General features: G+C 40.1%; 1 long non-coding RNA gene and 1 pseudogene across 3 annotated transcripts in view; both read left to right on the top strand.

Moving 5' to 3' along the window:
* The window catches only part of LOC309621189, a 185,862-nt gene that overhangs the window by 46,234 nt on the left and 123,500 nt on the right, over nucleotides 1-16,128 (top strand). The gene's annotated exons all lie outside the window — the stretch shown is intronic.
* LOC309620310 (tRNA wybutosine-synthesizing protein 3 homolog) overlaps nucleotides 1-16,128 on the top strand; it is a 29,973-nt pseudogene that overhangs the window by 11,974 nt on the left and 1,871 nt on the right. The window contains exon 1 of the transcript XR_014249877.1: nucleotides 1-16,128. This exon is cut by the window's left edge and continues 11,974 nt beyond it. The product of XR_014249877.1 is annotated as a tRNA wybutosine-synthesizing protein 3 homolog (transcript).

The raw sequence follows: 16,128 nt of genomic DNA, 5'->3' as shown, positions 1-16,128 counted from the left end.
AACATGTGACCTTTTTTCCTGTTTTCTTTCCCTTAGTGTAATATTTTCAAGATCCGTCTGTGCTGTAGTATGTATCAGTACTTCATTCCCTTTTATGGCTGAATAATATTCCATTGTATGGATATATCACATTTTATTTATTCATCAGTTGATAGATATTTGGGTTGTTTCTCCTTTTTGGCTATTATGAATAATGATCCTATGAATATTTGAGTACAAGTTTTGTATGAACATCAGTTCTTATTCTGCAGGGAATATATACCTAGGAGTCGAATTGCTGGGTCATATGGTAAGGAAGAGTTTTAATTACCTCAGGAAGGGTCATAGACAAGACAAGAAGGGTCTCAATCATATAGGAAGGGTTTAAATACATCAGGAAGTGCGGCGAATGTATCATAAATGCTCTCAGAGAGAGAGGAGGTGTCTCAAATACATCAGAAATCATCTCAAACAAGTCAGTAGTGGTCTCAACATAGGAAGACTTCAAAATATGTCAGGAAGGGCTTCAAACTGAGATAAACATCTTAAATACATCACAGAAGGTCTCAAACCCGAAGGAAAGGTATCATATAATCAAGAAAGGTATCAAATCTGTTAAGAAGGTTCTCAAAAAGTGAGTAAGGATCTTAAAATTTCATGAGAAAGGTCTCAAGTAGTTAGGAAAGGTAACAATAAGTTAGGGAGGGTCTCAAATATATCAGGAGTCATCTTACCCAGGCAGGAAGAGACTCAAATAGTCAAAAGGAATATCTAACACAGTAGTCAACTCAAACAAGTCAGGAAGGGTCTGACACTGGTAAGGAAGGGTCTCAAATTTGTCAGGCAGAGTGTAAAATATGTCTCTAATGGTCCTAAACAGGCCAGCAAATTAGGAAGAGAATCATACATTAGGAAGTGTCTCAAGTCTGTCAGGAAGAGTCTCAAACACGTCAGAAAGAGTCACATTAGAGAGACAATGTCTCAACCATCACAAATCATCTCAAACAAGTAAGGAACACTTTCAAAGTCCTTAGGAAGAGTTTCAAATAGGTCAGTAAGTGTCTCAAACTGAGAGCAACAGTCTCCAATAGTTGGGAAAAGTCACAGTATGTCAAGAAGTCTCAAACTTGTCAGGAAGAGTCTCAAATAAATAAATATAGGTCTCAAACATGTCATGAAGAGTCTCAGGAATGTCAGAAAGAGTCTCAAACAGTCAGGAAGAGCCTCAACTTTGTAAGGGTTTCAAACATAGCAGGCACATCTCAAATGGTCAGGAAGAGTCTCATCATATCAAGATGTGTTTCAAATATGACAAGAAGTGTCACAAAGAGAGAGGAAGGATCTGAAATATATCACAAATCCTCTTAAACCAGACTGGAAGATTCTCAAAGTAGTAAGGAAGTGTTATGAATAAGTCAGTAAGAGTCTCAAACAGAAATGGAGTGTCTCTGATACAACCCAGAGAATCAACATATCAGGAAGTGTCTCAGATGAATTAGGAAGAATTTCAAATACATCAGGAAGAGTAGCACACATGTCAGGAAGTTTCTCAAACATATTAGGAGTGTCGCAAGCAGAGGGGAAAGGTCTCACATGCATCAGGAATCTTCTCAAACAAGTCAAACAAGTAAATAAAGGTCTCAGACAGAGAGAAAAATATCTAAATACCTCCAGAAGAGTCTCAAACTTGTCAGGAAAGGTTTCAAGCAAGTAGAAAAATTGTTCCTAATATATCAGGAAGAGTCTCGAAGAAATCATGGATGCTCTAAAACATGTCAGGAAGGGATTTAAATATGTCAGGAAGGTTCTCAAATATGTGAGGAAGAGCCTCACACATGAGAGGAAGAGTCTTAAACTTCTCAGGAACAGTCCAGAACAGAGAGGAAAAGTCTCAAATACATAAGGAAGCATCTCAAATAAGTGAGGAATGTTCTCAAGGTGGTAAGGATGGACCGTAAATAAGTCAGTAATGTTTACTGAACCGAAGGAAGTGTCTCAAATTCATTTGTGAGTCTTAAGCATGTCAGGAAGATTCTCAAACAAGTTGGGAAAAGTCTCAAGCAAGTTAGAAAAGATTTCATAAATGTCAGGAAGAGTTTCAAAAATGTTATGAAGAATCTCAGATACATCAGGAAGAATCTCAAATAGGGAAGGAACGTTCTCAAATCTGTCAGGAATGATTACAAAGGGACAGGAAGAGTCTCAAATATGTCATGAATGGTCTCAAACAGTCAGGAAATGTCTCAAAGACAGCAAGAAGATTTTCAAATATATCAGAAAGAATAGCAAGTGTGTCAGGAACAGTCTCCAACATATGAGGAAGAGTCTCAAACAAGTCCGGAAGTCTCAGACATCTCAGGAAGCATCTCCAACAAGCCAGGATGTGTCTCAGAGAGGAAGAGTCTCAAATACTTCACATACCTGTTAGGAAGGGAGGGTCCCAAGTACATGAAAAGGAGTCATGCATGTCTGAAAGGGTTTCAAATACATCAGGGGGCGGGGGGCGCTCACTATCATCAGGAAGAGTCTCAAACATGACAAGATGTGTCTCGAACATGACAGGAAGTGTCAAGAGAGAGGAAGGAGCTGAAATGCATCATGAATCCTCTCAAACCAGACTGAAAGGATCTCAAAGTAGTCGTGAAGAACATTACATTTGTCAGTGAGCGTCAATAAGTGTCTTGAATACTTCTGGAAGGGTCTTAAACATTTCACTAAGGGATTCTGAGTTGGGAAGCATGTCAACCAAGTCATACGTGTAAGGAAGAGTCTCACACACATTATGAAGGGTCTTAAACATGGGAGGAAGAGTCTTAAATAAGTACAGAATGTTCTCAAATCCATTAGGAATGGTCTCAAAGAGACAAGAAGAATCTCAAAGATGTCAAAACCAGTCTCAAATTCAAGGAATGTCTCAAATACATCAGGAAGAGGAGTAAATATGTCAGGAGTGGTCTCAAACATGTCAGGAAAGGTCTCAAAGAGTCAGGAAGAGTTGCAAGCAAGTCAGAGAAGGCTTTAAATATTTCAGGATGTGTCAAAAATCAGGAAGGGTCTCATATAAGTCAGGGAGAGTCTCAACCTTGTCAGGAAGGGTCTCAAATTCATTAGGAGGGGTGTCAAATATGTCAGGAAGTGTCTCAAACAAGTCAGGAAGGGTCACAGACAGAGAGGAAATGTCTCAAACACATCAAGAATCATCTTAAGTTAGAAACAGTTTCAAAGTACTCTCACACATGGCGGGAAGTGTCTCCAAGTCAAGATGGGTCTCACACAGACAGGAAAAGTCTCAGATACTCTAGGAATAACTTCATACATGTCAGAAAGGGTCTTAAACAATTCAACAGAGTCATTTGCAGATCAGAAAGCGTTTCAAATACATCAGGTAGGGCCTCAAAATCATCAGGAGGAATATTAAAAACCTTTGGAAGAGTTTCAAACATGTCGGAAAAAAAATCACAGTCAGGAAGAGTCTCAAATACCAGGAAGTGTCTCAAACACGATGGGAAGTGTTGCAGAGAGAGAGAGAGAGAGAGAGAGGAAGCATTTGAAATACGTTGCAAATCCTCTCAAACCTGACTGGAAGGATTGCAAAGCTGTCAAGAAGAGCTTTTGTTAGTAAGGGTCTCAAACAGAGAGAAGACTCTAAAATAAACCTGGAAGGGTCTCAAACATTTCAGAAAGAGACTCAAACAATTCGAGAAGCATCTCAAGCATATCAGAAAAGGTCTCAAATATACCAGAGTCTCAAACAAGCCATGAAGGCTCCCAAACACGTCTAGAGGAGTCTTACATACATGAGAAATGTTCTCAGATATGGCAAGGGGGGTCTGAAACACATGAGAAGGCGTCTCAAACATGTCAGGAAGGGCTTTAAATATGTCAAGAAGTTTCTAGAGCAGAGAGGAAGATTCTCAAATACATGCGGAAGCATCTTAAACAAGTCAGAAACATTCTCAAAGTAGTTAAGAAGAGTTATAGATAAGTCAGTAAGGGTCTCAAACAGAAAGGAAGTGTCTCAGATACAACTGAGAGGGTGAAGAATGTCAAGTATATCAGGAGGAATCTAATCATCAGGTAGAGCAGCAAGCATATCAGGAAGTGTTGCAAACAGAGGGAAAGAGTCTCAAATAATACATCAGGAATCTCCTCAAGTCTGGAAGGTTCTCAAAGTAGTCAAGAAGAACTTGTAAAACAAGTCAGTAAACATCCCAAACTGAGAGAAAGAGAAAGAAACCCAAATACCTCCAGAAGGATCTCAAATATGTCAGGTAAAGTTTCAAATAAGTTGAGAAGGGTCTTAAGCAAGGTGTCTAATATGTCACGGAGAATCTTAAACAAGTCTTGAAGGCTCTCAAGTATGTCAGGAAATCTTAAATACATGAGGGTAGGTTCTCAAATATAGCAAGAAGTGTCTCAAATACTCCAGGAAGACTCTCAAACTTGTCAGGAAGTAGCCAGAACGGAGAAGAAGTGTCTCAAATACATCAGGAAGCATCTCAGATAAGTCAGGAAGGTTCTCAAAATAGCAAGGACAAACTAGAAATAAGTCAGTAAGGTGTTTCAAAGAGCAGGAAGTGTCTCAAATACATCTCAGATGTTTTGAACATGTCAGGAAAGATCTCAACCAAGTTGAGAAGGGACTGAAGAACATCAGAAAAAGTCTCATATACATCTGGAAGAGTCTCAAAAAATTCATGAAGTCTTCTCAAACATGTCAGAAAGAGTGTTAAATAGGTAGGAAGCTTCTTAAATCCATCAGGAATACTCTCAAAGAGACAGAAGACTCAAATATGCCAGGCACACTCTCAGTCAGGAAATATCTCAAATAAATTGGGAAGATTCACAAATATGTCAATAAGAGTAGTAGATATGGCAGGAACAATCTCAGACATGTCAAGAAGAGTCTCAAACAGGAAGACTTGCAAGCAAGTTAGAAAGGGCTTCAAATACATTAGAAAAATTCTCAAAAAATCAGGAAGCATCTCAAACAAATCAGGAAGTGTCTCAAATTCATCCGACAGTTTGCAATATGTCTTGAAGGGTCTCAAACAGTTGGGAAGAATCTCAAATATGTTAGTAGATGCACCTGTGTTGAATGATGCACCCCCCCCCTCCCCCCGCCCCCCATTCATGTACACCTGGAACCTCAGGATGTGACCTTATTTGGAAATAGAATCTTTGCAGATGTAATTAGTTAAGACGAGGCCATACTGGATTAGGATGGGCCCTAAATTCAATGATTGCTGTCCTTATAGGAAGGCCATGTGAAGACACATAGGGAAGTGAATGCCATAAGAAGGCGGAGGCAGGGATTTGAGTGATATGTCCACAAGCCAAGGAATGCCAAGAAGTACCAACAACCACCAGAAGCTAGGAGAGAGGCATGGGACAGATTCTCCCTCAGAACCTCCAGAAGGAATCAATCCTGCTGATACCTTGATTTCAGACCTCTGGCCTGAACCGTGAGGGAATTACTTTCTGTTGTTTTAAGACACCCAGTTTGTGGGTTTTTTTTTTTTTTTTTTTTTTTTTTTTTACAGCAGCCCTAGGAAACTAAATACAGTAGAGATATCAAATACATCAGGGTGAGTCTCAAGGTTGTTAGGATGTGTCTCAGACAAGACAGGAAGTGTTGCCAAGAAAGAGGAAAAGTCTGAAACACATCAGTTCTCTCAAATTGGACCACAAGGATTCAAAGTAGTCAGGAAGAGCTTTAATTTTGTCAGAAAGGGTCTCAGACAAAAAGGAAGGGTCTCAAGCATATCCAGAAGGGCTCAAAGATTTCAGTAAGGGTCTCAGTAGGAGAAGTGTGTCAAGCATGTCAGAGAAGTTCTCAAATATGTCCTGGAGAATCTTAAACAAGTCATGGTGACTCTCAAACTTTTCAGGAGGAGTCTTAAATACACAAGGAAGGTTCTTTTTTTTTAATTTATAAATTTATTTATTTATTTTTGGCTGCGTTGGGTCTTCGCTGCAGCGAGCAGGGACTACTCTTTGTTGCGGTGTGTGGGTTTCTTATTGTAGTGGCTTCTTGTTGTGGAGCATGGGCTCTAGGCGCGCGGGCTTCAGTAGTTGTGGCATGCAGGCTCAGTAGTTGTGGCATGCAGGCTTAGTTGCTCCACGGCATGTGGGATCTTCCCGGACCAGGGCTCGAACCTGTGTCCCCTGCATTGGCAGGTGGATTCTTAACCACTGCGCCACCAGGGAAGCCCAAGGAAGGTTCTTAAATACAGCATGAAGGGTCTCAAACATGTATGGAGGAGTCTTAAACTTGTCAGGAAGTATTTGAAGCAGAGAGGAAGAGTCTCAAGTACATGACAAAATATCTCAAACCAGTCAAGAAGTTTCTCAATGTAGTTAAGGAGAGTTATTAATAATCCAGTAAAGGTTGCAAACAGAAAAGAAGTGTGTCACATACAAACGAGTGTCACCGTGTTAAGAATGGTCTCAAAAGTCAAGGAGGGCCTCAGATACATCAGGAAGAATCCCAACTACATCAGGAGGAGTAAGAAACATGTTAAGAAGGGACTCAAACATGTCAGGAAGTGTCACAAACAGAAAAAAAGTCTCAAATACATCAGGAATCTTCTCAAACAATTCTGGAAGCATCTCAAAGTCATTAGGAAGAGGTCTAAAGACATCAATGAGGGTTTTGACAGAGATAAAGGGTCTCAAAAAAAACAATAAGGGTCTCAAACGTGTCTGTACATTTCTCAAGCAAGTCATGATGTGCCTCAGACATTTCAGCAAGAGTTTTAAGTAGGTCAGAAAGGTTCTTAAGTGTGTCAGGACTGGTCTCAAACAGAGAGAAGAGTCTCAAATGCATCAGGAAGCTCTGACACAACTCAGTAAGGGTCTTGAATATATTAGGAAGTATCTTACCCTGAGAAGAAGAATCTCAAATACAAGGAGAATCTCTAACACCTCAGGAAGAGTCTCCAGCAGGTGAGGAGGGGTCTCAAACATGGCAGGTAACATCTTAAGCTAGTCACAAAGGATCACACTGTCTGGAAAAGTCTTAAATATGTAAGGAATTTTCTCAGGAAACATCTCAAATATGTCAGAAGGGTCTCAATCTGTCAGAAATGCTGTCGAACAAATCAAGAGAGGTCTCATCCTGTCAAGAAGGCTCACGTAGTAAGGTAGAGTCTCAAACTTGTGAGAGAGTGTCTTTTTTTAAATAACACTTTTAAAATTATTTATTTATTTATTTATTTTTGGCTGTGGCGGGTCTTAGTTGTGGCACACGGGCTGTCTGTTGCAGTGCGTAGGCTTCTCTCTAGTTGTGGTGCGTGGTCTCCAGAGTGTGTGGGCTCAAGAGCACATGGGCTCAGTAGTTGCGGCGTGCGGGCTTAGTTGACCCGTGGCATGTGGGATCTTAGTTCCTGGACCAGGGATCGAACCAATGTCCCCTGCATTGGAAGGTGGATTCTTAACCACTGGACCAACAAGGAAGTCCCCGGGAGTGTCTTAAACAGACAAGAAGAGTCTATCTGAAGGTAGTCAGGAAAAGTTTTACATTCACCAGGAAGGGTCTCAGAGACAGGAAGAATCTCAAATACTTCAGGAATGGTCTCAAACGATTAAGAAAGGATTTAAAAATGGTCAGGAAGGGGAATTCCCTGGCAGTCCAGTGGTTAGAACTCGGTGCTTTCACTGCCGGGGCCCGGGTCCAATACCTGGTTGGGGAACTAAGATCCCACAAGCCACGAAGCGTGGCCAAAAAAAAAAAAAAGAAGACAAAAAACTTGTCAGGAAGGGTCTCAAATGAGTCAGGATGAATTTCAAATATCTCAGGAAGGGTTTAAAATACATCAAGAAGTTTCTCAGTACTTTGAGAAGAGTCTCAAATATGTTAGGAAGGATTTTATTTATTTATTTATTTTCATTATTGGTTTTTTTTTGGCCATGCCACACAGCTTGTGGGATCTTAGTTCCCTGACCAGGGATCGAACCCAGGCCCCTGGCAATGGAAGCTCGGAGTCCTATTCACTGGACCACCAGGGAATCCCCAGGAAGGATTGTAAATAAGGCTGGAAATGCCTCCAATATCTCAGCAAGGGTCTCCACCATACAAGAATGGTTCAAATACATCACTAAAGAGCTCAAACACTGAGGAAGATTTTAAAACATGTTTCAAAGCCATTAGGAAGGGTCTCAAATACATCAGTCTCAAACAAGTCTGGACAGTGTTAAATAGAAAACATCTCAACCTGAGAGGGAGTCTCAAATGTATCAGGAAAAGACTCAAACAGGTTAGTAATAGCCTTAAATATGTCAGGAAAATTCTCATGTACCTCAGCAAGGATCGCAACTAGTCAGGAAGGGTCTCAAACATGTCTGGGAGGCTTTCCAAGGGTCAGAAAGGCTGTGAAACAAGCGAAGCAGGATGCCAAAGTCATCAGAAAGAGTCTCCAATAGTCCAAAAGGGTCTCAGAAATGTCAAGCAGGGCCTCATACTTGTAAGGGTGTTTCTCAAACAGGCAGGCAGGGTCTCAAATATGTTGGAAAGTTGTTTCCCCAAAAGTCAGTATCTGATTGTAATCAGGAAGAGTTTTAAGTACATTAGTAAGGATCTCAGAACCAGGAAGAGTCTCAGGTACTTTGGGAATGGTCTCAAACAGCTCAGCAAGAGTTTCAAACAAGTCAGAAAGGTTTTCAAATATATCAGGAAGAGTCTCAGAAAAATAGGGAAGGGTCTTAAACTGGTCAGAAGGGGTCTCAGATTCCTCAGGTAGAGTTTAAAATACATACAGAAGGGTGTCCAATAGAGTCTCAAAAATATCAAAAAGAATTTCAAACAAGTTAGGATGAGTCTCAAATATGTCAGGAAGGGTTTCAAATAAATCAAGGAGTCTTTCAAGACGTCAGGAAAAGTCTCAAGTAGGTTAGGAAGTGTCTCAAGTGTGTCATAAAAGGTCTCAACCATGCAGGAATTGTTCACATACATCAGCAAGGGTCTCAAGCATGACAGGAAGTGGCTCAAACAGTCAAGAAGAGTTTCAAACATGTTAGGAAGGGGCTCAAATATGTCAGGAAGTAGCTCAAAACAAGTCAGGAACAGTCTTAACGTAGTCAGGAGGGGTCTCAAACACACCAGGAGAAGTTGGAAACATTTCAGGAATAGTCCTAAATACATCTGGAAGCGTCTCAAATTAAAAGGCAGAGTCTCAAATAGAAAACTTCTCAAACCTCTTAGGAAGCGTCTCATTAAGTCAGAGAGGGTCTCAAACATGTCAGAAATGGTCTCAATTAAGTCAAAAAGGGTCTCAAATATGTCAGGAAGGATCTCATACTCAGTAGGCATTGATAGTAAGTCATGAAGAGTCTCAAATAGACAAGAAGAATCTAATACACATCAGAAAGAAACTAAAACAACTTAGGAATGGTGCCACATAGTCATAAAGACTGTCAAAACAGGTCAGGAAGGGTCTCAAATATTTTAGGTACAATCTCAAGCAAGTTATCTCTGACACCTCAAAAAGTGTCAAGAAGAGATTCAAACAGTCAGAAACAGTTTCAAGCAAGCCAGGAAGGGGTCAGATATATGCAGGGGTCTCAAATGTGTCATGAATGTTCTCAAACAAGCCAGGAAGAGTCTCAAACATGGCAGGAAGATCTCAGGAAGCGTTTTCATTACCTCAGGAAGGGTCTCAGTCAGGAAGAGTCTCAACAAGTCAATAAGTGTCTCAAATATTTTTGGAAGGGTCACAAACAGAAAGAGAGAGTTTCAAATAATCAACCTAATTCTCTAAAATGTCAGGAAGTCTCCAACAAGTAGCGAAGGATCTGAAACATGTCCGGAAGAGGATGAAATACATGAGGAATCTTCTCAAATCAGGCAGGGGCTCAAACATCTTAGGAAGAGTCTCAAGCATGTCAAGAAGTTTCTCACATAGTGACAAAGGCTGTCAAACAAGTCACGAAGGGTCTCAAACACGTCAGGAGGGTCTGAAATATGTCAGGTGGGGTCTCCAACATGGCAGGTATCATCTCAAACGAGTTAGGAAGCATCTAAAATAGTCCAGAAGAGTTTTAAACATGTGAGTCTAAAACAGAGAGGAAGAGTCTCAACACATCAGGAGTGGTCTTAAACACACCAGGAAAGTTCTCGAACAAGTCTGGAAGAGTCTCAAACAAATCAGCATGGGTCTCCAAGTTGTCAAAGTTTTAGATATGTTGGGAAGGATCTCAGACAGACAGGAAGAGTCTTAAATATGTTGGGGATTGTCTCAAATGTATCAGGAAGCATGTCAAAGTCCTCAGGGCTAGTCTGAAATACATCAGGATGGGTCTCAAGTCCATCAGGAGGTATCTCAATCAAGTCAGGAACTATCTCAAATATGTCAGAAAGCTCTGACATGGAAAGACAGGTCTGAAACAAGTTAGGGATGGTCTCAAACATGTCAGGAAGAGTCTTGAACAAGTTAGGAAGGGTCCCATACAAATCAGGAAGGGTATCTAATTCATCAGACAGAGTCTGAAACAAGTCAGGAAGGGCTTAAATAAGTCAGAAAGAGTCTTAAATAAGTCAGAAAGAGTCTCAAGTCAGAAATCTTCTCAAATATGTCAGCAAGGGTCTTAGCTTAGACAAGGACAGTTCATTTCTAAGGAAATGATTTCACCCACTTGTGTATCATCACAATGATTCTGAGCCTCTAGCTGTATGCTCTGATGTGCTCAGAACTTCAGATAGGGCCAGAAATATGTGGCCATTCCATCCTCTCCATCCCCTCCCTCCCACATTTGCTTTGTGGCCAATTGATAAAATGCCAGACTCTTCTGACATAACTTCCAGGTCATGGTCAAAGAGCCAGTATTTATTTCCTTCTCCATGCATTTATATCACAGCTGTCAGCTGAGATCTTTTCAACAGCAAAATGAATCCAAGCTTAGAAGCACCTAAGCGTTTTTTTTTTTTTTAAGGCCTTTTGGTTTGTTTGTTTGGTCATTTGTTTTTTGATAAGCTATGCTAAAATTAATAGCACTTAACAATTCTGCACAAAGAAATTTAGTGAGCAAAACTGCCATCAGTTTTTTGCTTTATAGAAAGCCAGGAAGGGGTCTTGTATAGAAATTAAACGGTGGCATGCTTGTGATTAGCAGCTTACATCCTCTTCCAGTGGAAAATAAACACAATGTTCAGCATGGCTGGCTTCCCCGCTTCCTTGTTTATAGAGGCGACTGAGTGTCTTTATCAATCATTTGTTTACTGTAAATGTTCCAATTAGAAGCAAAACTCTTTAGGTAAAATTCACATTGCCCAAGCTTGCCACTAACTTTGCATTTTTTAGCTCTAGGAAATATTTCTTACCCAGACTTTGTGTTTGTATAATGTGCAGTAAATGAAAACAAACACACACCTCTCCTGGACAGTGTTTTAGCTAATATCAGAGAATACATGAGAGTCAGCAATTGTTGATCAAAGGGTAAGAGAAGAAACATGTGGAAAGCTGTTATGCCTTGGAACTAAAGAATTAAGGAAAGAATACCTTGGAAGGGAATGCTAATATTTCCTCAAGTCTTCAGAATTATTGCCTGGGAGAACAGTATTGAATTACAATTTGTCAAATTAATAACCATAAAAATTAAAAATAGATGACCTAATTTGGTCTCATAAATTATTTTTGAGAACCACTGACTCATGCCAGGGTGTTTCTGCAGTGAAGACTTGGTCCTGCCCTGGTTTCTCCTCTCAGGGGTGAGGGCCTAGCGGCTGCCTAGCCCCTCCAATTTCCCAGACCCTGGCTTAGTCTGCTGAGAAGCAAGAAAAACATCAGCCAGTGTGGTCTAATTACCTTCTAGAGACATATATGAGTACTTTTTTTGGTGTGATTCTTGGAATCTATATTTTTATCTATGGACCAAGTACTGAGGAAACAGGTACACTTGGTGGTGGATTAAAGAGGGCTACACATTCTTTGCCCCGTCCGCATTAAGAGAGTTTATTTCCCCTACCATTGTGTCTGAACAGGGCTTGCCACTCTTTAACCAACAGAATGTGGCAGAAGTGACCCTGTGCCAGTTGCAGGCCCTGAGAACTGGCAGCTTCCACTTTGCTCTTGGGCACTTCCCCCACCATTAAGTGAGAAGCCCAAGTGACATGGAGAGGCCATGCGTAGATGTTGTGGACAACAGCCCTAGCTGAGCTCTCAGCCAATGGTTGACATCAACTGCCGGCCATCTGTGTGAGCCGTCTTGGTTGTTCCAGCCCAGTTCAACCACCAGATGACTGTAGTCCCAGCTGACAGCAGACAGAGTAGAAGAAGCTCCCAGCTGAGCCAAGTGAACCCACAATAGATAACTGAAACAATTAAGCATTAGCTGCCCCTAATATTTATGGAGCACGGCCAGGCACTGTGCCAAGTGCTGAGTGCTTTGTATTCTCTATCTTATTTAAGCCCCCAGACAGCCCCAGGTGAGAGCTATTATTGTGATGCCTGCTTGACCAGTGAAGAAATTGAGCTTTGAGCTTCAGAAATGTTAAGTATCTGACAAAGTTAGTGAATACTGGTGCCAGAACTCAAACCCAGGCTTGCAATAAACCATAATGGAAAAGAATACGAAAATGAATATGTGTACACACACACACACACACACACACACACACACACACACACATATATATACAACCGAATCACTTTGCTGTATACCAGAAACACAACACAACATTGTAAATCAACTATACTTCAATTAAAAAAAAAAATAAACAGCAGATGCAATTTCAAAGCATGCCTCTGCCGTCCAAATGATCTGCTTTCGTCAGATTAGGCAAAAAGGAATTCCCATAAACTTTACTAGGCAAAAAACATATGGATTTATATGGAAAAAACATACTCAAGCCTCAACTCAATGTTCCAAAGAACACTTAAAACACCCCTTTTTACTCTGGAACATTTCCAAACATATATACTAGTAGGACAGTGTATGATCCTATACTAGTAGGACCACCATGTACCCATCACGTGGTTTCAACGATTACGAACAGATGACCAATATTGTTTCATCTACATTCCCAACTACTTTTTTCACCCCACCATGAGATTATCTTAAAGCAAGTCCCAGACATTATGTCTTCTCATCTGTAAATATTTAAGTATGTATCTCTAAAAGATAAAAACTTTTTCCCCAAGCATAACCCTTATCACAACTAAAAAATATTGACAGTTTAAAAATATCATTTATATCCAGTCAGTGTTCAAAATCTTCCACATTATCTCATAGTTATTTGTTTTAATAGTTGGTTTCTTCAAACGAGGAACCAGACAAGGTCCCTCACTGCATGTGGTTAATATATCTCAAGTCTTTTTGATAGGTTACTCCTTCCTCTTATATTCTCGCTATTTGTTTGCAGAAAAAAATGGACACATCTGCCCTGGCAAATTTCCCACAGTCAGTATTTGGCTGATTGTATCCATGTCTCCAGTGTCATTTAATATGTTCCTTTAAACCCTGTGTTTCCTATAAAGTGGCAGTTAGATTTACAGGCTTGATCAAATTCAGGTTTGATTTTACTGGCAAGAATACTTCATAGTATCCAGTCTTATATTTAGGTCTTTAATCCATTTTGAGTTTATTTTTTTGTATGGTGTTAGAGAATGTTCTAATAAATGAACTTATATACAAAACAGGAATAGACCCACAGACATAGGAAACAAGCTTATGGTTACCAAAGGGGAAAGGGTGAGGGAGGGATAAATTAGGAGTTTGGGATTAGCATATGCACACTACTATGTATAAAATAGGTAACCAAAAAGGGCCTACTGTACAGCACAGGAAACTACACTCAATATTTTGTAATAACCTATAAGGAAAACGAATCTGGAAAAAAAATGTATGTGAATCACTTTGCTGTACACCTGAAACACACAACATTGTAAATCAACTATACTTCAATTAAAAAAAAATATTTTGTAAGTAGTACTGTGTACTTCCTTTTGCACCATATCAGGAGGCCTGTAACGTCTGGCTGTCCCATTTTTAGTGATGCTAAGATTAATCATCAGATTCTGGTGATGTTAGTCCCTCTTTTAAAGTTTCCATCAGCCTTTCACCTGATGGAAAACATTGCCTTGATCCATTATTTCATTAGGGCTTACAAATTTGTGAGATTCTAATTGTCATTTCTTCTGCCTTTATTAGTGGGAATTTTTCTGTAATAAAGAACTTTCTTTTATCAACTGTTTGGATACCCTGAAGTACAGTTCATATAAGAAAGGCAGAATAAGTGCTTGATTCCTTACCTTTATTCACCAATATTGTCTAAAGATGACCAAAGAGCTTTTTAAAAAAATCATTACGAGCCTATGGATTTTTAGCATATGTCATGTATTTCAATTCATTACATTCATTTTTTAATTCCTCACTTTTAACCGTTTCATTGAGATTATAATTCACATACCATACAATTCACCCATTTAAAATGCACAATTCAATGGTTTTTAGCATATTCACAGAGTTGTGCAATCATTACCATAATATAATTTTAGAACATTTTCATTCTGCCAAAAAGAAACCCTATACCCATTAGCAGTTGCTCCCCAGCCTGTCTAAGGCTCCAACAACCCTGTGCAACCACCGATCTACTTTCTGTTTCTATTGATTTGCCTATTCGCGACATTTTGTTTAAATGGAATTGCACCACATGTGGCCTTTGGCTTCTTTCCCTGAGTATAATGTTTTCAAGGTTAATCCATGCTGTAGCATGTGTCAGTACATTTTATCACCAAAATATATTCCATTGTATGGATGAACCATATTTGTTTACTCATCATCAGTTGATGGACCTTTGGGTTTGTAGAGGGTTGAATGGTGGCCTCCAAAAAGATATGTCCATCCCTTAACCCCTGAAACCTGTGAACATGACCTTATTTGGAAAAAGGTTCTTTGCAGATGTAATTAAGTTAGGGATCTCAAGATGAGATCATCCTAGTGGGCCCTAAATCCAGTGACAAATATCCTTATAAGAGACACATAGAGGAGAGAGAGAGAGAAGGAGGAGACATGTAAAGATCAAGGCAGAGATTGGATTGATGGGGTCACAATAAGCCAAGGAACCACTGGAGACACCAAAAACTGAAAGAGGCAAGGAAGGATTCTGCCCTAGAAACTTCAGAGGGAGCACAGCCCTACCAGCACTTTGATTTCAGACTTATGGCTTCCAGAACTGTGAGAGAATAAATTTCTGTTGTTTTTAGCCACCCAGTTTGTGGTGATTTGTTACTGCAGCCTTAGGAAACAAATACAAGGTTATTTTCACTTTTTGGCTATTATGAATAATGTTGCAATGAACATTCACATACAAGTTTTTGTGCAGACTTATGTTTTCATTTCTCTTGGGTATATACCTAGGAGTGGAATTGCTGGATCATATGGTAACTATATGTTTAACATTTTGAGCAACTACCAAATTGTTTTCCAAAGCAGCTGCACCATTTTACATTCCCACCAACAATGTATAAGGGTCTCAATTTCTCCACATCGTCACAACACTTATTATCATGTGTATTTTTGATTATAGCTAGCCTATTGGGTGGAAAGTGGTATCTCATTGTGGTTTGATTTGCATTTTTCTAATGACTAATGATATTGAGCATCTTTTCATGTTCTTCCCCCATCCCAGTTTTGAAGTATCTTTTCACATTTTTATTGGCATGTACATCTTCTTTTGAGAAATGTCTACTCAGATCCTCTAGAGTTTGGACATTTCTGGCCACCACTGGCTTCAATATGGCTGCCCCCAGGGAAAGGCGAGGCTAATGTGAAAGTGCAGACCCTAACTCCCTCCTTGCATGGATAGTAGTGCAGCATTCAAGAGATGGAAGGTGCAAGTGTCTGAGCAAAGTGGGCCTCAGCCGGAAAGGCAGTGTGGACGAGGATGTGGTAGAGCTTGTGCAGCCCTTGACTGGGCGAGAACAGTTTTTCACCACCAGTTCCTGCGCTGGCTGCATCCTTCTCCTAGACGGGGGTATAAATGGTTTTGAGGTTCAGAAACAAAATCGTTGCTGGCTACTGGTTACACACAAACTGTGCGTGAAAGATGACGTGATTGTAGCCCTAAAGGAAGCGAATGGTGGTGCCATTTTGAAATTTGAACCACTTGTTCTTCATGTGCAGTGTCAACAGTTGCAGGATGCACAGATTCTG

The sequence above is a fragment of the Balaenoptera borealis genome (genome assembly GCF_965194805.1).
Source record: "Balaenoptera borealis genome assembly, chromosome: X".
Classification (NCBI taxonomy): Eukaryota; Metazoa; Chordata; class Mammalia; order Artiodactyla; family Balaenopteridae; genus Balaenoptera; species Balaenoptera borealis.
Note: the sequence above shows the minus strand (reverse complement) of the source record. Positions and strands in the feature narration are given on the sequence as shown.